The sequence below is a fragment of the Vombatus ursinus genome, unplaced genomic scaffold (assembly GCF_900497805.2).
Source record: "Vombatus ursinus unplaced genomic scaffold, bare-nosed wombat genome assembly UNPS02014818.1, whole genome shotgun sequence".
In the NCBI taxonomy this organism is placed as follows: domain Eukaryota; kingdom Metazoa; phylum Chordata; class Mammalia; order Diprotodontia; family Vombatidae; genus Vombatus; species Vombatus ursinus.
This window is the reverse complement of record NW_020954596.1, coordinates 53,772,077-53,793,310: the sequence shown is the minus strand read 5'-3', so window position 1 is coordinate 53,793,310 and position 21,234 is coordinate 53,772,077.

Here is a 21,234-nt window from a genome sequence, read left to right as displayed (position 1 = left end):
AAAGGCTTCATTTCTCAAACATATAGAGAACTGAGTCGAATTTACAAAAATAAGAGCCGTTCACCAATTGATATATGATCAAAAGATATGAACAGTTTTCAGATGAAGTAATCAAAGATTTCTATATCCATTTGAAAAAATGCTCTAACTCACTGTTGATTGGAGAAATGCAAATTAAAACAATTCCGAGGTACTACCTCATACCTGTTAGATTGGCTAATAGGACAGAAAAGGAGAATGACAAATGTTAGATGTGGGGGAAATGAGACATTAATGCACTGTTGGTGGAGTTGTGAACTGATTCAATCATTCTGTAGAGCAATTTGCAGCTATGCCCAAAGGATTATACAACCATGCATACTCTTTGACCTAGCAATACCACTACTGGGTCTGTGTCCCAAAAGAGATTTAAAAAAAAAAGGAAAAGGATATATGTACAAAAACATTTATAACAGCTCTTATCTGGTAGCAAAGAATGGGAAATTGAGGGGATGCCCATCAATTGGGGAACGGCTGAACAAGTTATGGTATGTGATTATGACGGAATACTATTGTGCTATAAGAAATGATGAGCAGGATGCTCTTGGAAAAACCTGGGAAGAGTTGATACAAAGTGAAACATACTGTCTACAAAGTAACAGCAATATTGCAGGATGATCAGCTGTGAATGACTCAGCTATTCTCAGCAACACAATAATCCAAGACAACTCTGAAGGATTTATGATGAAAAATGCTACCCATTCTCAGGGAAAGAACTGATGGTGTCTGAATAGAGATTGGAGCATACTGTTTTTTACTTTATTTTTCTTGAGGGTTTTTTTTGGTCTTTGTTTTCTTTCACAACATGACTAATATGGAAATATTTTGCACAACTACAAATGTATAAACTATATCAAAGTGTTTGCCTTCTCAGTGAGGGGGGTAGGAGGAAGTGAGAGAATTTGGAAATCAAAATCTTATAAACTAATGTTAAAAATTATCTTAGTATATGATTGGGGGAAAATAAAATACTATATAAATTCAAAAAAAAGAAAAGAAAGGAAAGATGACTCGGGGGAGACATGATAGTTGTGTCCATGTTTCTGAAGAGCTGTCATGGACTTATTCTATTTCACTCCAGATGGCAGAACTAGAAAGAATAGGTAGAAGTTTCAACAAGGGAAATTTGGGCTTGACGTCAGGAAAATACATCCTTAAATTTAGAATTCTTCCAGAAGGGCATTGGACTGCCTCAGGGGTAGTGGGTTCTCCTAATTGAAGGTTTTCAAAAAGAGACTGATTAACCACTTGTTGAGTATGTTGTAGTTGGGGTCAATTGGGGGATCTAGAGTAGGTTCTGAGGTCTACATAGGCTCTGAGCACACTTCTAAGATTCTGTGATGCTACAACACGTACAATATAGGAGAATTCATAGTTCTGCTTCAAAGAGTTTCCATGTGTTTCCTTTGCTCTCTCTGCTTCCAAAATAGTCATCTAAGTTCTGTATAATGGGCAAGACTAAACACCAGCCCAGAGAACTAGGCTCTCCCTGTTCTTATATACCTCCTATAGGAAACTTCAGAGTGGCACAGGAGTTGATTTCTTTATTAAAGCTGTTGGCAATAATTATTGCCACAGATGAACTATTCTGCCTATCTAATCATAGTAATATTGGGTTAATATATAATATAATAAATATAATATAATATAATATGATATGATATAACATAATATAATATAATTACTATAATATATAATAGTACAATATGATATATAATATAATAATAATCATAGTAATAGTGGATTAATAAAATGAAAGCATCTCTTGATAGGAAATACACTCAGGTTATATGTACCCCAAGTTATTACGCTACTAGTTCTCAAATACAGGCAGTTTTTGCTCCTTTTCCTTTATCTTTTTACCCAAATTGATTTTAGCTCTGAGGATCAAATGGAATAACATATAAACTGATTTGCAAATCTTAAAACACAAGTGCTAGTTATTTTAGGACCTGGGAATTTAGATGTAAGGCTTTTTTTTTTGCTTTTATCTTATTTTTCCCAATCCACAAACATTTTTTAATCTTCCTACCACCACCAAATTGTAAACAAGACAAATTAAAAGTAAAACATTACAAATATTTATATTCAATCTAAACACATTACCTCAGTGAATATGTGCAAAAATGTACTTCTTATCTTGAATCCAATATCCTTCTGTCAAGTGGTGGACAGCATAGTTATTCATCAGTCCTCTGGAATCTTGGTTAGTCACTAGATCAGTGTTGAATCTTTCAAAGTCGTCTATGTTTACATTATTATTATCATTGTACAGATTTTCAACTTTTTTTTCAAGGCTGTACTAATGTACGTTATCCATGTCTAATGGAATGCCCAGGGATACATCTGTTGACCATGCTCCATTCAACACTTTTGTTGATTATTTGGATGAAGGTATAGATGGCATGTTTATCAAATTAGAGGATGTTATAAAGCTAAATATTATAGCTAACAAGTTGGGCAACAAAATTTGGATCCAAGAAACTGTCAACAGGTTAGATTGATTTATCAGCTGAAATGTCATAAAATTAATTAGGATTGTTATAAGTAACAAGTCAATTAGTTGACAAAGGAGAAAAAATTGGTGATTGGTGGTAGTGGTACAAGGGACCTGGTTGTTCAATTGAACCAACTCCCTCCACAGTTATCAATGATCTCTTAATTGTCAAATCTAATGGCTTTTCTTAATCCTTATATTTGTTGGCTTAGCTGAAGCATTTGACACTGTTGACCACTATCTCATGCTGGATATCCTCTCCTCTCTAAGTTTTCATAATACTACTACCTCCTGGTTCTCCTTCTACTTGTCTGACTACTCTTTTCCAGTCTCCATTGCTGAAGGATCCTCATTCTGTTCATGCCCACTAACTGTGTCTCCCTCGTCCCTTCCTTCAAAGTCTGTCCTCACCCTACTTCTTTTCTCCTTCCATGTGATTTCATTTGGTGATCTCATCAGCTTACACGGTTTCCATTATCATTCTATTCAAATGATTCCAGGTCTAAATATCCAGCTTTATTGTTTCTCCTGAATTCAAGCTCTTTATCATTAACTGCCTTTTTTACATCTTGAAATGGATGTTCCATCAGCATCTCAAGATCAACATTTCTTCCCCCCAAAAGTATCATCTCTTCTAAACACTCCAAATATGTAAAAGGTACATCATTCTCCCAGTCACCCAAGTTCCCAATCTTGGTATCAACCTCAATTTTTCACTTCCCCCATATCTAATCTGTTGTCAAGTCATGTTATTTCTACTTTAAAAATATCTCTCTTTTATTTAACTCTTCTGAGTTCCCACTGCCACCACCGTAGTATAAGCCTTTTTCACTTCATTCCCAGACTATTGAAATAGCCTTCAGGTTGCTATCTCTACCTTGTCCATCTCCATTCCAATTTATTCTCCACTCATTTGCCAGTGATATTCCTCAAGCACAAGTCTGACTATATAACTCCTCTACTTTTACCATGTCACCCCCCCCAACTCAATAAACCTTATTGGCTCCCTATTACCTCAAGATTCAAATGTAAAGTCCTCTGTTTTACATTTAAAGCCTTTCACATCCTTGCCCCTTATGAATTTTTCAATCTTCTTTCTCTTCTACTCCCCTCATCAGCACTGGTCTGCTAATTGTTCCTCACAAACAAAACTCCATGTTATATGTCCTGACTCCATGCATTTTCACTGACTATCCCTCCCCCATACCTGGAATACTCTTCATTTTCATCTATACCTCCTCTCTTCCCTGGCTTCTTACAAGACTGAGCTCAAATTCTCATTACCACCTCCAACCTTTCCTCTGAGATTATCTTTCATTTATACTGAATATATATAAAACATGTACATAGTTGTTTATATGTTATCTTGACCATTAGAATGTGAGTTCCTTTAAGGCAGGAACTATGATTTTGCCTTTCTTTGTATTCTTAGTACTTAGTAATATTCCTGGTACATAGTAAGTGATGAGTAAATGACTATTGATTGTCTGGATGACTGGAAGTAATAGGAAAAAGTAAAGCATATGTCATTTTCTCCTGGCCCCCTCTGTCATAGGGAATGAATACTCTCTCCTAGAGAGAATGGCAATGGATTCAGTGTCTTCTGGGGAAACTAGGTTTCCATGAGTGATAGAAGATAGAGAGTGAGATGGATAAAATTAAGATAAAGGAGAGTTTATTAAAAATAATTGGGAAGAGGGGAGGACAGTTCACAGGTCCAACTGAAGTGTGAGGGTAGGGAACAATATGGTCTAGAGAGGAGGTCTGAGGTAGGTAATATAGCATCACAGATTTAGACCTGTGAGGAATATCAATGGCCAACTAGTCTAACAGTGGGGAGGAGGAATAGGAGGTCAACATTTGTCAACTACAACATGGTTGATTAAGGTTCCCCCAACCCTTCCGGAGTTCTAGAATGACTAGGGATGATGACATCAAAAGCAAAGATCATAGCATCAGTTTCTACAGCTTATCACCCCAAACACTTCAAATCTTGGAGTGGAGGTGGTAGATAGAGTCAGCAGGGACTTCTACCCAAGGACTTAGGTCTATTAATGCCTAGAGTTCGGGTCCCTAAGGCCATACTGAATTCAGATTTGGCACCAGCTTTGTTGTCCCAAGCTGGCAGGGGATAAGCACAGCCAAAAGATATGTAACACATACAATAAATACTCAGCTGCCTATATGTGACTTCCTAGGAATATAGGGCCTTTAACGCCTTTGGCACCCTAAGGTTTGTGTTCTCAGAAACACTGATGGAGTCCTCTCCTGTGCAAGTCCCCTCATTCTGCAATTCTGTGATCCAGATCACAGGAGCTCAGTGGGAAAGGATGAATCTTTATATGGTACTAGTATTAATCGGTTCTTGGACAAAGTTGCCTCTGTTTTACAATTAATTACAGTATTTGTGAGTATCCTAGAGCAAAGAGCTCAGCTGGCATTTTTTGCTGTAGGTCTGCACTGGGAAGCAGGCCTCTGCCACTGGCAATGCTGCATGTGTGTCTTAACATTCACGGTCAATGCTTATGGTCTAGCAGCTGGGATTTAAAATACTTTCATCTAAATCATAAGAACAGCTGAAAAGTCCATGCCATCTGCTGCAGGTGCACACTTAAATCACCAAAAATTAATCAAATACATATTTAGGCCCATTATCAAAACATTGGCAAGGCAAGTTCTCAAACTGTCATATTTCATATCCAGTTGACTAATAGTTCAAATAATACATTCTTGGACTAAATCGCTGGTATTTTATTTGTATAAAAGATAATATATTTCATGGCAAATAAATATATTAGCTGTATCTTTTTTGACTGTGGATTCTGGATCACATAGAAATATTGTTCGACATCTATGGAAGTTGGTAGACTGATACACATTGACTTTTCATCTTGTTTATCTCTCTATAGACATTTATTCAACAGCTATAGACAATTCCATATGTCCATTACAAGTGATTTCATGTAACCATTACAATTGGTCTTCAGTCGTTCAACAATAATTCAGTAAATAACTCCTACAGATTTTCATGACAATGTTCTCTCTTGGTTCTGCTCCTACTTGTCTGACTGCTTTTTCTCAGTTTTCCTTGCTAAATATTCATCCATGTCTCTCTCTCTCTCTCTCTCTCTCTCTCTCTCTCTCTCTCTCTCTCTCCCTCTCTCTCTCACACACACACACAAACTTAGGTGTCCCCAGGGGATTCAATTATCATCTCTCTGCATATGATTCTTGACTATATACAGCCTTAGTCTCTTGCCTAAACTCCAGTTGGCATTGCCAACTTGTTCTGGACATATTGAATTGGATGCTCCATAGGCATCTCGAAAACATCATATCCATAACAGAGCTCTATTTTCCCGTCCCCACCCAAAACTCTTCTTTTACTAACTTTTTCATTAATATCATGGACACCACTATTCTCTCAGTCAACAAGATTCCCAACCTTGGTATCATCCTCTACTCTCATTTATGCCATATATCTTATCTATTGTCAAATCTTGTCATTGTTCCTTCACAACATCTTATATGACCCCTTTCTCATCACCTCCCTCCTAGATTATTGTAATAGCTTCTAATTGTTCTCTTTTCCCCAAGTCTTTCTTCATTCTAATACATCCTCCACTCAGCTGCCAAAGTGATTTTCCTTTTGTGTAAATCTAGCTGTTGGCAGAACCTCAGGTGGTAGGGTAAAGAGAAGTGAAAATGGTAACTGGTGGGAGAGCCATTTTGGGCAATGAACATTTTTTTCCTCCATAAATCATAAAACATTGGTAGCCTGTGATTCACTAGGCACTAAATAATTTGAAGAGCTCTACCTCTTCTGCTTTTTGCCTGCTTATTTGACACAGGAAGGAATTCTGTATCTTCCACAAAGAGGTGTTTCTAATGCAGTTCATTTCAGTTCAGTTCGATTCTATTCCATTTAATAAGCTAACAACCTCTTCTGCAAGACAAGAGACTAGGCTTCCCTTATGAAAGAAGTAGCACAAGGAGTTGGAAATGGTTAGATACAATTATGAACACCCAGAGGGGTGAACTCCATCACTATTTAATTGATTTGTTCAATATCTAACACAATAACACCATAAACACCCAGATACTTGATGAATGCACTCTAACATAGTGTTTAGCACCCTTCCAAGATAAAACATATATGCTATCAATCTCATGAATCCTCTCTCTTTACTTCTTAAAGAGAATATTGGCCACCAAAAGGGAACTATCAAGAGGCAAGCACTATATATTCTCCATTGGCTGTAACTAGAGTAGGACCACCAGGGCTTTGCACTAGGTGCCAAGTTCAGAGGGTATTGTATTTTTAACAGTATTTTATTTTTTTCTAACTACATGCAAAGACAAATTTTAACATTCACTTAAAATTTTTGAATTCCAAATTTTCTCCTTCTCTTCCTTACTCTCACTAAGATGATAAGCAATTTTATATAGGTTATATATGTGCAATCATGTAAAACACATTTCCATATTAGTCATGTTGCGGAAGAAGAAACAGACCAAAAGGAAAAAAATATGAAAGAAATAAAGTGAAATTAGTATGCTTCCATCTGCATTCAGACTCTATCAGTTCTTCTTCTGGCTGGAGATTGCACTTTTCCTCATGAGACCTTTGAAATTGTCTTGGATCATTGTGTTGCTGGGAATAGCTCAGTCATTCATAGTTGATCATTGTACAATATTGCTATTACTGTGTACAGTGTTCTCCTGGTTCTGCTCACTTCACTTTGCACAGAGGGTACTGTATTGCCAGATTTGGAGCAAGCCCTGATTGTGCTTTCAGTCCTTTGGGGGTATAAAAACAATAACTGAGCACCTAATTCACAAGAATAATTAGTTAAAATAGGAAGGCACCAGATAGCAGGCCATCGGGGGCAGCTAGGTGATGCAGTGGATAGAGCACTGGCCCTGGAGTCAGGAGGATTTGAGTTCAAATCTGGCCTCAGACACATAACACTTACTAGCTGTGTGGTTCTGGGCAAGTCACTTAACCCCAATTACCTTGCAAAAAAAAAAAAAAAGCAGATATCAGGCCATCTTAAATCACTATTTATTGTTTCCCTCAGAACTCAGTTGCTATAGCCTCAAATTGATGTCTTACAGGTTCTATACCCTTAATCTCCTCACCCTAACTTCTCTTCACTGACGGTCTGCTTAGTGTCATTTGTGGTATTTGAGCTTAAGAAGGGAATTTCTAGCTATGACTGTGTAAGCCCCTACTTACCTTGCTTAGCACATGAACACAATTATCAAAGGAACTCAAGAAAGAGCATTTTCTTTACTTGTTAAATAGCATAGCAGGAGACTGTCGTAGCATGGAAGATGGGAACGTATATGGCTCCATTGTGGAATTTAAACATCGCATTTAACCTGTGTAGTCTCTATAGTTATAAGATCTGAGGAATGATTTTGTGCTGTAAACAAATAGACTACTAATAAGGTGAGGTGACCAGGGCATGGAGGTGGAACCAAGAGGTCAGCCTTTGTTATGTTTAGAAATGAGTTTAGAAATGAATATTATACCTCTACATATGAATGGAGAGCAGGATTTCTTAATGTTTTATGCCTTGCTATCACCTAGGTTCATATCATTTACTATGCCCTATTTCTAAATTCCTAAGGCCATTCAGGTGCCAGGTTCTTCTCTAGCTCATTTTACAGATGAGGAAACTGAGGCAAACAGGAGTTGAGCGGCTTGCCCAGCATCACCCAGCTGAGGCCAGATTTGAACTCAGGAAGATGAGTCTTCCTAACTTCAGGCCTGGCGCTCTATCCACTGCACCACCTAGCTGTTCTTCATACCTCCTAGCTACCTCAATCTTATTATCATAAGTGGACCTCTAAGCAAGGGCTATGGTAAAGTAACACTGTAAAATTCAGTATACAGAAGATGTGGGAGGCGTAAGACATCAACATAATAACAGCAATAGCTGATGTTTATTAAAATCCTTTATGGCTACAAAGATCTTTATTACCCACTAGTCTTTTGGATCTTCACAAGAGCCCTATGAGGCAGGCAGCCCAAGTGCTATTATTCCCATTTTTTCAGAACTTTTACAGGAAGCCTTTCTCCTGCCCCTTTCAATTCTAGTGCCCTCCCGGTGTTGATAATTGCCAACACTGGCAATTTGGGCTATTACCAGTTAAGACCTTTGTCTTGTCCCTGGACTTTTGTGACTCTAGAGAAGAGATCAAAGCTGATGACTGTGCAATTTGCCTCACTTAAATCCAATTCACACTTATCACCCTCATGATGTCATTGGTTCTCTTTGAGAACAAAGGACAACCAACAAGAACTGCCACTTGATCTTCCATACCATCTTTCCCATCTCTGCATTTTCGTTCAGGTCCTTATCACCTTTCACTTGGACTATTGTAATAACCTCCTAAATCATCTTCTTCCAGTCTGTCTCCTTCTATCTCCATCCTCCATACAACTGCCAAGCTGATGTTTTCCTAAAACTTAGTTCTGACCAGTTCATACATCTATCTAAAAATATCAATGATTCCTTATTGTCTCTTAGATCAAAGACAAAATCCTCCACGTCTTTGAAAGCCTCCAAGTGGAACCCTGCACAACTGGAAGGGGTGGCCACATCAGTAAATACAAGATTTGCCATGAATCATGAACAAACAATGCATACTTACTGCATATATATGTATACGTATACACACACACACACACACACACACACATATATATATATATAACAAAGGGATTGTGAATTTTAAAAGAATTGTAACTCAGTAAGATATATACTGACCAAATCTTTATCTTAGTAAAATAAAATTCTTCAGGGTATCCTACATCAGGACCACATAAATACATACTTTATATCCCCCCTCCCCTTTACTGAGTACCCAGTACAGTACTTGAGCACTCACACAAGGAGCTGAATACTTTTAAAATTGAACCAAAGAGATTACAGGATCTTATAATTTCCTTATAAGAATCCCTCTTAAAATAGGTTTCCACTTCCTATACATGTACATATGAATGTAGGAGATGTAGGCAATGGAGCTGAATCTGTGTTACTTTCAGTTTCATCTCTCAGAGTTGCTTTAAAAACACCAATCCTAATGTTTTCTTTTTAACTCATAAATTGCCTTTTTCCTCACAAAATAGTGTTGTGTATTGGGGGAGGCATCAATTCTACTTATTTGAACATTATCTGGATAAGTTACAGTTTACTTGTATACATAGCATCCATGCAACTTTACCCACAAGTGAATTGCCCTCTTCAAACACTGCATGAGTCTTTGTTAGATCACCATGTATTAAACATATTTTTACTTCCACTAATAATGCATGTGGACATCATTTGGACTTCTGGAACTAATATGTAGTATGGAATCTTCATAGCAAACAGGGTGAGAAAAATCTTGTCTAAAATGAATTTGAATAACAAACACATCCTGTCTGAACTCAAGAGTGCTTGGAGATGCTGCCTAATGATCCTGCTGTCATGTAATTTCAAACAATGACACCTGAGATGGCATTTCCAGGAATCACAGCACAAGCCGAGCCAATGAGGCTGATTAGCTCAAGGAGTTTTGCAGGTGCTCATACCAAAGTAAACAAAATATTGCACAGTGCAGGTGGCAACCATAACTGATACAAGATCCTGAGCAAGACTGGCTTTTGGGTTCCTAAAACTGAGAGCTACTGATGGAAAAGGGACAGATTTGGGAATTGTAACCACTCGACCTCACACATTCCCAGTGCAAACAATAATGAATATCAGACAATGTTGTGTTGTGGCAAAAGCAAAGAAACTGGGGGTCAGAAGACCTGGGTTTGAGTTCCAGCCCTGTTCTTTACTAGCTGGGACCTTGAGCAAGTACTTGCCCATCTAAACCTTTTTTCATACTTTCTAAAATGAGGAGACTGACAAGATGATCTCTAAATCCTATGGCACTCTTATTGTTGTGGCTTTTAAGGATGCAGTTCCTGCCTAGGATTCAAGAGTAGAGTTGGGAGTAAGGCTAGGGTGCATGTTGCCCCCTATACCCAGAGGATGAAGGAGGACTTTCTGCATATAGGAAATCTTCCCCTATGCTTGCTTCTCTCCTCTCCATGCTCCAATCAAAGTAAAATGGCAGAAGCTACTGGAATCAGTGATACTTAATTCTGCCTATAACTGATTTTCTACCACTTGTGCCTTCAAATTATCACCAATCCATTGACATTGTGATGACTGACATACTTCTTGATAATGCATTTGAACAGATTGATGAAGAGAGGTAACAAAAACACTCCAGACAGAGTATTAGCACAAGCAAAGATGCAATGGTAGGAAAAGCAATGAAAGATACAACAGAGAGAAAGGGATAGCAGCATGGGAATCGGTTTCATGATGGAAACAAACAGATAGAATTGATCTAGTTACTGGATAACCTTGGATGCCATTATGACAAGTTTACATTTAGTAACAGTAAGTTTTAAGAATGCAAAAGTTTCTTAAGCAGGTGAATGACATGATGAAAATAATATATAAGTAAGTTAATCTAGAATTTGTGTGTACAGAGCACTGTAGCTTGAGGGGAAAAACTTATCTTTTATGTGCCATCTTCAGATTATAGTATGTTTGGAGATTAGTGAGAAAAAGAATAGTTGGTCACCTTCCTTTGTATGATACCATCTAATATTCTCAATAGCCATAAAGAAGGAGAAGATGGTAAGAGGGAATTCAGGGGAACTAAATCAGCTCAAACTACCTAATGTTAATGAATTACATTGAGAGTATTGAAAAAAATTGGTAATGTGCTTGCTAAACATCTTTCTAGTCTTTGAAAGCACAAAACTTGAAGGAAAGACCGCAAGAGTAGAACAATTATTCTGATTTTCAAAAAGATTTATTTCACCAACCCTAGACTAGTTAGTTTGATGTAAATCACTAACAAATCTACAGAATAGCTTATTACATGATTAGTTTGTAAGCACTTATAAGGGGAATACAAATCCTATGTCTACCATAAATTCATTGAAAAAAATAAATCATTTTATATTAAAGACAAAGAGATAATTTCAACTGCTAGAAATTGAAATACTTCAATGAACAATATTGATGCAACTAGAATAAGAAGTGAAGCTATCAATTGGAAGAAAAAACCTTTGTAACAAATATCTCTGATAAGTCTCTGATATCCAAAATATAGCTAGACTGTGAGATGCTTTAAAACAAGAACTGTTTTTGCTTTTTTTTTGTATCCTCAGCAATTATCATAGTGCTTAGAAATTTGTAAGTGCTTAAAAAATTCTTTCTTGATTTATAGGTAACTAAGAAAAATATATAACATATCTGAAATGTGTGCATCCATACTCTGCTCCTTTACTTTTGCAAGGAAATTAGTTTGAATAAGGTCATAGCAGTTGATGGTATGAGTAGTATCTTCTCCCAAAAGGACCCCAAAATAGAGCATCTAGAGAAATAATGACAGGAATAAGAACTCCAGAGAAAGGCTTTTAGGGGAATAGCACCTAATCTTCTCCAATCATTCTCACACTCTCTATAGGGATCAGAAGAAAGAGGGGCTGATAGTAAGTACAAGAAATGTAGAATTCCATTTCCCTTAAATCCTGAAAGATGGTTCAGAATCCTTTATGGTTCCTGAAATTTCTAATAAGAGCATTCAGTTTCAAATGTCAGTTTCTACAAAGTCCCTTGCCCTTGATTAGTTTACCCTCTGTTTATGCAAGACGCACAAAAATCCTGCTCCCACCTTCATGGGAGAAGCAGCAGGCAAGTATGGCAGAAGTTCATCCCAGAGGTAACCAGGCATTGTTCGTATTTTGGCCCTACCTGACCCTCATCAGAAATTCATTGACAGACTTTATTGGTATTTATATGACCTAGAAACAGGTAAGTGGACTCTTCTTAACATAGAGGATCTCATTTAACTCTTCATACTAAATATAAAGTCACATAAACATCCATGAATTTATGCTTTTTCAAGGCCTCAGATTTTTTTTCAAACTTCCCTGCCAGGTTCATCTTGGAAAACTTCTTCCTACCTATCATAAATAGAAGATTACAATGAATACATCAACCAAATTCATAGCTTTCTTTTTTTTTTCTTCATTGGAAATTTTCCATTATTTGGACAGTATCAATAGTTTTACACTGAACAATAACAAGTCTGAAAAGCTACAGGATAACAGTATTTAACAAAAGAATGCTTTACTTAGGTAGTGGTAATGGCTAGGCTACTATTCTCCATACATATTGAAAATAAATTTGGACTCTGCAGCAAGGATAAGAAAATATCTTCTCCTCATGAATAGTACATGAGTGGGCAGATGCACAAATTTATACAGAGTCTAATGATTTTTTTTTTATAAATGATCAGTATTGCATTGTTAGCTCTATAAATGGATTGTCATTAGGGTATTTCAAGTTTAACTCGATACTAGCACAACCTTATTGAACAGACGAGTTAGTCATTCTGTTCTGCAATGTGCATTCATACATTTGTAGTACAAAAGAAAACTTAAACTCAAAAAATGATTTCTGCATGCATGAACTGGAAAAAATCAGGACACATTATTTACAGATGGGGCCTAACCAGCATGTGAGTGTGCAATTATTCAATCAGATTACATGAGTTTTAACTATAAGATCATTAGTTATATGACCATTTCTTATCCCACCTGAGACCCTTTAAGAAGTGTGGGATGAGAATAAAGGGAGAAAGCTAACTGAGACTAGAGACAGATTACAGAGAAAGATAAAAAGAGAAATTCAGAATCCAAAGGGTAGAAGAGCTGTGAGATTGCTTTTTCATAGCTAATGGGAAAGGGATTATTTCATTTCCAGGTCAGTGAATCAGGAGGACTCTGGATCTATTATATAGTCTTTGTAGAAGTTATGTATGTCATTCACCATCTCTGCCTTCCAGCCACACAACTCCTATCTCACTTTGCCCTTTCCTCTTCACCAGAAACAAACAAATAAGAAATGATTGCAAGTATTATTTTGAAACAATAAGGTTTAGTTGCATGGTATCTTTCACGGGGACCAACACATATTAACTTCAGTTCTTCATTGGGATGGCCACTCCCTCCACTGACATAGACAGCAAACCCTCCGTGCATCAGTATCAATCCATCAAACAATCATCAAATATTTATTAAGGTCTTAGTATGTGCTGGACACCATGCTAAGTCCTAGAAATAGAAGGGCAAAAGCAAAACAATTTCCTGTCTTTATGAAGCATATAATCTAATAGGAGAAATAACAAGCGCATATGTAAGTAAAACATATACAAAGTTGCTAGATGTTAACTTCAATGAGAAACAGAGCACTAGAATTTTGGGGAACCAGGAAAGACCTCTCCAAAATGTGAAACTTTAGCTGAGTCTTGATGAAAATCAAATTAGAGGTGCCAAGAAGGAAAAGTGAAGAGGAAGATTCCAAATAATGGAGAACAGTGGTCATGAAAAAAAGTTAATCCGTTAATGACCAACACTTCAGTGATGAGTCTGTCAGAATTAACCAGGGTTGGTCCTCAGATGATAAATTCAGAGTCTGGACTCATTCTCAGAACCATTAGCAGAATGGCAGATTCTTTGAGGATTTATGCTTCTCTGACATTTGTCAGAGTAGGACTCTGAAGAAGGCTTTGCAAGAAGTAGGGGTTTGATAAATAATTTGCTGAATTGAATTGAGGAACTGATGGGGAGGTATCTTAAATGGAAGAAATAGGAATGACACAAATGGCTAATTATTCCTCATGACAAACAAAACAAATGAATAAAACCTAAGTATGATATAGTTCAATGTCTATCTGCCAAATAGGGAAGATAACAACAACTATCATTTATGTAGCACCTACTAATACGCCCATCCTGGTTCTAAATGTTTTACAAATGTTAAATCATTTGATCTTCACAACAACCTTGTAAAGTCAGGACTATGATTATCTCCATTTTATAGATGAGGAAGTAGAGGCAGACAGAAGTTAAGTGACTTGTCAGGGGTCACACAGCTATGAAGTTCATGAGATTTGAGCTCAGGTCTTCCTAACACCAAGTCCAGCACTCTATCCATCGTGCCACCTCCCTGTCTTGCACAAATGAGCTGGTACTATGATGACAGGAAGGTTCAAGTTACCAGGATGAGGATTATAAAAATACAGAAAAGTAGTAAAAGAAAGGAATAGAAAGTTCTGTTTATTACACAGAGCAGCCGTTCCGATAGAAATTATTCAACATCTAACACGAGGATCAGAGTTGTCTAGGAAAGTATACATTTGCCTGGTAGGCCTAATCAGTGGATAATCTCCTACAGTCTGGTTGCCCCTTGGTTGGGGTGGGTAAGAGGTTGGTCTGAAGCAGGGATACAATTTCACTCATTTTTTTTTCTAGTTTAATGTAGACTAGCCTTGGAACACATTGCGTCTTACCCCATCCTGAGCATGCAGTCTAGCAGACTGAAGGGTGTGCTTACAACAGTTATTGAAGAGAATGGGAGATTGTTTTCATAAGATGGACGTTAGGATCAGGCCAAGCACTTCAAACTTGTTTCAACAGATTGCAGGCTTGTCTGTTTTTTGTAGATAATGATTTTGCTGAAACATATCTTAATTCTGGGGGTGGTGAGGCAGGTGGGGTGTGAAATGTCTTTGCTTTCTCATTTACATATTTCAAGTATTTCAGGAATGGTTAGTTATGGCAGGCCAGCCTTCCTCTGCCTCTATTTAATATACAATTTTGAATACAAGGGAATTATGAAACTGGGATCCAAAGCTGAAGTCTGAATTTGATCTGTGTGAATTTGTAAGATCTCTAGTGTGCAACATCTATCATTTCCCTCCCTGGAGGTTAAACCTGCCATTTCTATGATGTACCATAGTCTAATATCTTCTGGGCTAGTGCACAGGAGTTAAAGTCCTAAAGCTACTGTAGGTCTCCATGGTTACAAGGGAGCGTGAGCAGCATCTCTGTACCCAGAATAGCTAGGGATGTTTTGGTTTGGTTTTTTTTTTCCCAACTGAAATTGAATACCACTCAGACTGCATTTGCAGAATGACAAACTCAATTGTGAGTGACACATTTTTATTTCGACATAAACAGAATACATTTAAATCACTTTGAGGAAGCAATGAAGAGCACAAAGGCAGATATTTATTATCCAAGGCCATATTCCAGAGTATGAGATGAAGAGGTCAAATATTCAATTATAGATTTAATAAGTAGAAGTGAAAAGCAGGGGGAGGGCTAATCTTTCATAGGAAATAGGAAAATGAATGAGCTGAAAGCAATAAATGCATTGGGTGTGCAATACTATCCAAAGAGTATGGGATTTACCCATTTTTCCAAGGTTTTGAATCTTTTACTTAAGTGTATTCATGGATTCCCAGAATAAAATAAGTAATTTCACATTTTCTCTCTATAAACGGATGTTTTTTTCCCCCTCCCTTCACAACCCAATATTCAAAACCAGCACTTTCCATCTAGAGCTTCTTGGCTGTATCTGTTTGACAGCTTGAAGTAAAGCACTGCAGCTAAAATGGATTTGGATCTCTCTGAGTGTGCCCTCTATTCTACAGCATTTGGCATACCAAGCAGCTTAGGATGTGGATTTGCATTTGTTTATAGACTTGCAGAGGGCAGTGAGCAAAACCTTTACCTGCTATGGAGCATGCCCAATAAGAATCTCAGTGTAAAAAGGAAAGGAAACAGAGGAGGAAGAGAAGTGGTGCATTAGAGTCAACAGAAAATAAATCAGAGAAGATAAAGAAGTATATGGAGAGGAAAGGGCAAGGAAGAAGTTATGAGAACACCCAAGGCTAATAACTAAACAACTATCATTGCAATCAAATAGCAAGGCAACAGAAGTCAAACAAAAATCTTGTTAACTCTTTCAAAATAAATGTCTCCCACCATATGTCCCCATTGTTTTGTCTGGCAAACTGAGTCATTGATGGCACAGCAATTTGATTCAATTTAATGAGAATTTACTAAGAGCTTATGGGCTATAAAACTATACATACTTTTTGACCCAGCAATATGACTACTAGGCCTATATCTCAAAGAGAGCAAAGAAAAGGGGAAAGGACTAATTTGTACAAAAATATTTATGGTGGCTCTCTTTGTGATCACAAAGAACTGGAAATTACAGGGATTCCCATAAATTGGGGAATGGCTGAACAAGTTGTTGTATATGGCTGTGATGAAATACTATTGTGCTATAAGAAATGCTGAGAAGGATGGTTTCAGAAAAAACTTAGAAAGACTTATATGAACTCATACAAAATGCAGTGAGCAGAACCAGGAGAACATTGTACATAGTAATAGCACTATTGTAATGATGATCAGCTGTGAAGGACTTAGCTACTCTGATCAAGACAGGATCCAAGACAATTCCAAATGCCCCACAATAAAAAAAAAATGCTATCCACCTCCAGAGAGAACTGATGAACTCTGAAGGCAGATTGAAATATAGATAGATAGATAGATAGATGATAGATAGATAGATAGATAGATAGATAGATAGATAGATAGATAGATAGATAGATAAAACTTTATTTGAGGGGTTCTCTGTGTGTTTTCTTTTGCAAAATGGCTAATATGGAAATATGTTTTGCATGACTTCACATGTATAATCAATATCAAACTGCTTGATTTTTCAAGAAAGGAGAAGGGCCACCAGGGAGGCAGAGAATTTGGAACTCAAGATTTAAAAAAAATAAATGCTAACTTTTCTACATGTAATTGGGAAATATTTAATGAAATAAATAAAAATACATTGGAAAAAACCTAATTTCCACAGACCTTGCTAGGTACTGGAGAAACAAAGATATGCCATACAACAGTCCTTGCCTTCATGAGTTTATATTCTACTAAGGGTAAGCCACAAACACAAAGATATAAGAAGTATAAAAGACATCCATTATAAATAACATTAATTTAAGTAAGCACCAATAATTGGGAAATCACAAAAAGTAAGAGGTGGCACTTGAATTTGGCCTTGAATGAAACTAAAGATTCTAAAGGATGGAAATAAGGAACAAGAGCATTCCAGACTTTGCAAAGAAAAGGGTTTGGGAGATGGAATGTCATTTGAAGGAAATAAATATGTCCATTTGGTTCAAAAATGGAATACGTAAGAGGCAATAATGGAAAATAAGATTAGAAAGATAGGTTGGAGCCATGGGCCTTATATATCAAATAAAGGATTTTGCATTTTGTCCTAGAGGCAACAGAAAGCCACTGAAGCGTCTAGAATAGGAGAATGATAGGGTCAGCAAAGGTGCATTGTATCTAGCAGACTCCACATATAATCAACAGAATAACTGTACCTTCGTTAATTACTTGTGACCTACTCCCTTGGCTGCCTTGTAACAGAAAGTGGCAGAGGTCAAGAGGATGTGATTAAAACCATTACAAGGCTGCAATTTGAGGAACTCCAAGCAGTCATTCATTGTCAATTTAACTTGATTTCACCTGGATAAAAATATTTGAGGGAGTATGATTTTTTTTCCCACTCCTATGAGAACTGCAGCCCCCTAGGAAAGAATCTGGAACTAGTCAGTAAAGGTTAGATGGATTCTTTTGATAGTCATAATGAATTTCATGCCCATATACCTACCTGAATCACTTCCTGACTGAGGAATGGTTCTGTTGGGATGGTATGCATAAGAGATCAGGAATTAGAGTAGTCACTCTGTGTGCCCATTAAACTGTCTTCTCCTAAGGACTCTGCTCTCTGGGCAGCTATAAGCTGGGAAGCCCATAAGAATACATGTATCTAGTATACAAACTGAGTAATAATTTCTAGGATCTGAGTAACTCTACTTACCCTTTTACCTAAAATCAATCATTTCTATGTTAAGGATTAGAGTTAGGGTATGGGGGTGGGTGAAGTTACTTTGGTCTTTTCAAGACATCATATGACTATACTCATAATGCAGTTCCAAGGATCACATGAGATGAGTGTATAGTATTTTATAAGCTTTAAATTGCTGCATAAATATGAACTATTGTTATTTTACTATCGCCCTTTCCAAAACACCTTTTCTCTCCAGCTGCTGCTATTTTTTTTTTTAGTTCATGAATACATAAGTAGTAGGAAAAAGGGTAGGCAGTTAACAGATGTGTCTTGAAAACTATTTGCCCAATGATTGGAGAATGGCTAAGTCAATTGTGGCATATAAGTATAATGGGATATTATCTTGCCCTGAAGAATAATAAATATGGATACTACAAAAATCTAGACAAGAGTGACCAGTATTGTCAAGGACTTTAAGATCATGTCTTACAGGATCAGCTGAAGTAACTGGGGCTTTTGAGACTAGAAAAAAGAAAACTCGAAAAATTGGAATATATAATTTCTCTCCTTCTAGTTGAAAGTCAAGCATATAAAAGAAAGTATGGGCTGCTTCTGCTTGACCATGGGTGGTTGAACAAGGAGTAATGGGCAGGAAGGAAATAGAACACTGTGTATATAATTTGTCCAGCCTGTAGCAAAGCTTTTGACAAAGTATCCCATACTATTCTTGTGGAAGAGATGAAAGGATATGGAATAGATGATAATGCAGTCAGATGGATTTAGAATTGTTGGCTACTCAAATTCAAAGGCAGTGACATGGTACAGTGGATCAAGAGTTACATTGGAGTCAGGAAGATATGAGTTTAAATCCTGCCTCAGACACTTAGTAGCTGTGTGATCCTGGGAAAATCACCTGATCTCTCTTAATTTCAGTTTCTTCATCTGTAAAATAGGGGTGATAATGGCACCTACATCACTCACAGGATTGTTATGAAGTCCAAATGTAATCACATTGCAGACCTTAAAGCATTAAATAAGTACTGTTTATTTCTTGTTGTTGTTATTCAGAGAGTAGGTGTTAATGGTTTACTGTCAACTTGGTATGAGATCTCCAACGTAATACTCCAGGGATCTATGCTTGACTCTATGCTAATATTTTTTCCTTATCTCTACCGTGGATAAAGTCACAGATATGAATATGGTATGTTCATCTAATTTTCAAGTGACACAAATCTGGGGGAGATAGCTAGTACACTGGATGACAGAGTCAAAATTCAAAAGGATCTTGGTAGACTAGAGCATTTGCACTGAATATAATAAAATAAACTTCATTAGAGATAAATGTAAATTCTTGCACTTGGTTACTAAAAATCAATTTCACAAGATGGGTAGTAATGTTTAGACAGGAGCTGGTCTGAAATAGTAGCTTCAGGCTCAATATGAATTAAGCGTTGTAGTCAGTAAAAGCTAATGTAACATGGCAATACATTTAAAGATATAGATTCTAGTAATGGAGAAGTGATAATCCTACTGTACTCTGACCTCTTCAGGAGTACTGTGTTCAATTCTGGGCACCATGGTTTATGAAGGACTTTGAGAAGCAGGAAGCATCCAGAGGAGGACAACCAGAATGGTAAAGGGCCTATATACATGTCACATGAAGTATGTGAGGGGTGTGCTGGTAAATGTTTAATAACTGGCTATTATTGGGAGGGCATGTTCAATTCACACTGAAATTTTAACACTCGGCTCTAGGAAGATGGCTAAGCTGGCTCCAGCACACCCCCAGAATCAGTTAACAGAAGTGGCTGTGTTTAACTTGGAAAAGGGAAGGCTCAGGGCTACCATGATATCTATCTTCAAGTATTTGAAGGGCTGTGATGAAGAAGAGGAATTGAGGAAGAGAAATAGGTTTTACTGGGAAGGTACAACCATAATTCTTTCATAACTCATTGCCTGATGCATATGTTAAAGCTCATCATCTGTATTGCGAGAGTTTATACTGTGTAAGCTACAAATTGTAAAAATGAAATGTTACCAAAGAATACATATTATTTTATATATTTAGGTTGTAGCATATAGAGCTCATTCAATCTCTGGATTCTCAGGGTTTTACGCTCAGAAAGATCCAAAGGAATCAGTATAATTGCTAGATGACTCAGAGGAGTCTGTTCTGTGCTCAAGCTAGTCCTGGGTGGAGGGCTAATTCAAGTACCCTGTATTAGAGACTAGTCTACTCAAGGCATGAGTCCTTAAGAACAAACTTCCCATGACTCAGATAATTATAGAAAAGATGGAGAACTGACTCACCTACTTGGATGTTAGTCCAGATCCTGATCATGCCTTCTAACATGTTAGGGAGTAATATAGACATCCTTTCATCAGAGTGTAAATACCCTGCAGCAGAATTCTGGAGCTTAGAGCACAGACTTGCATTGTAATTTGACCAAATCAATTTGCATTTGCACTCATCCATTGTCTGGGTTTTGTTATCTATAAGCTAATAGCTCTATAAAAAGCACATGTGTTCATAATGCATCCTGGTTTATCTCAAACTTTCATCTTTCCACAAGGCAGTCAGAATGGTGTAATGAAAGGAACAACGGAATCAATTAGAATCTGGAGATGTGAGTTCCAGTTCTCAATTTTGCCACTAGTCAGCACAGTGGATAGAGCACAAGACCTGGAGTCAGGAAGAGCTGAGTTCAAATCCAGCCTCAGACACTTACAACCTGTGTGACCATGAGCAAAGCACTTAATTTGCTTTCTCTCCTATAGGAATACTGTTAGGTCACTATTGTTATCCTAAATAAAAAAAAGAGAAACTAAGAAGCCAAGGAATTTCCAGCATAAAAGATAGTTGGATCATAGGAGCCTAGAGGCATAAGAAAACTCAGAGATCACCTCAGA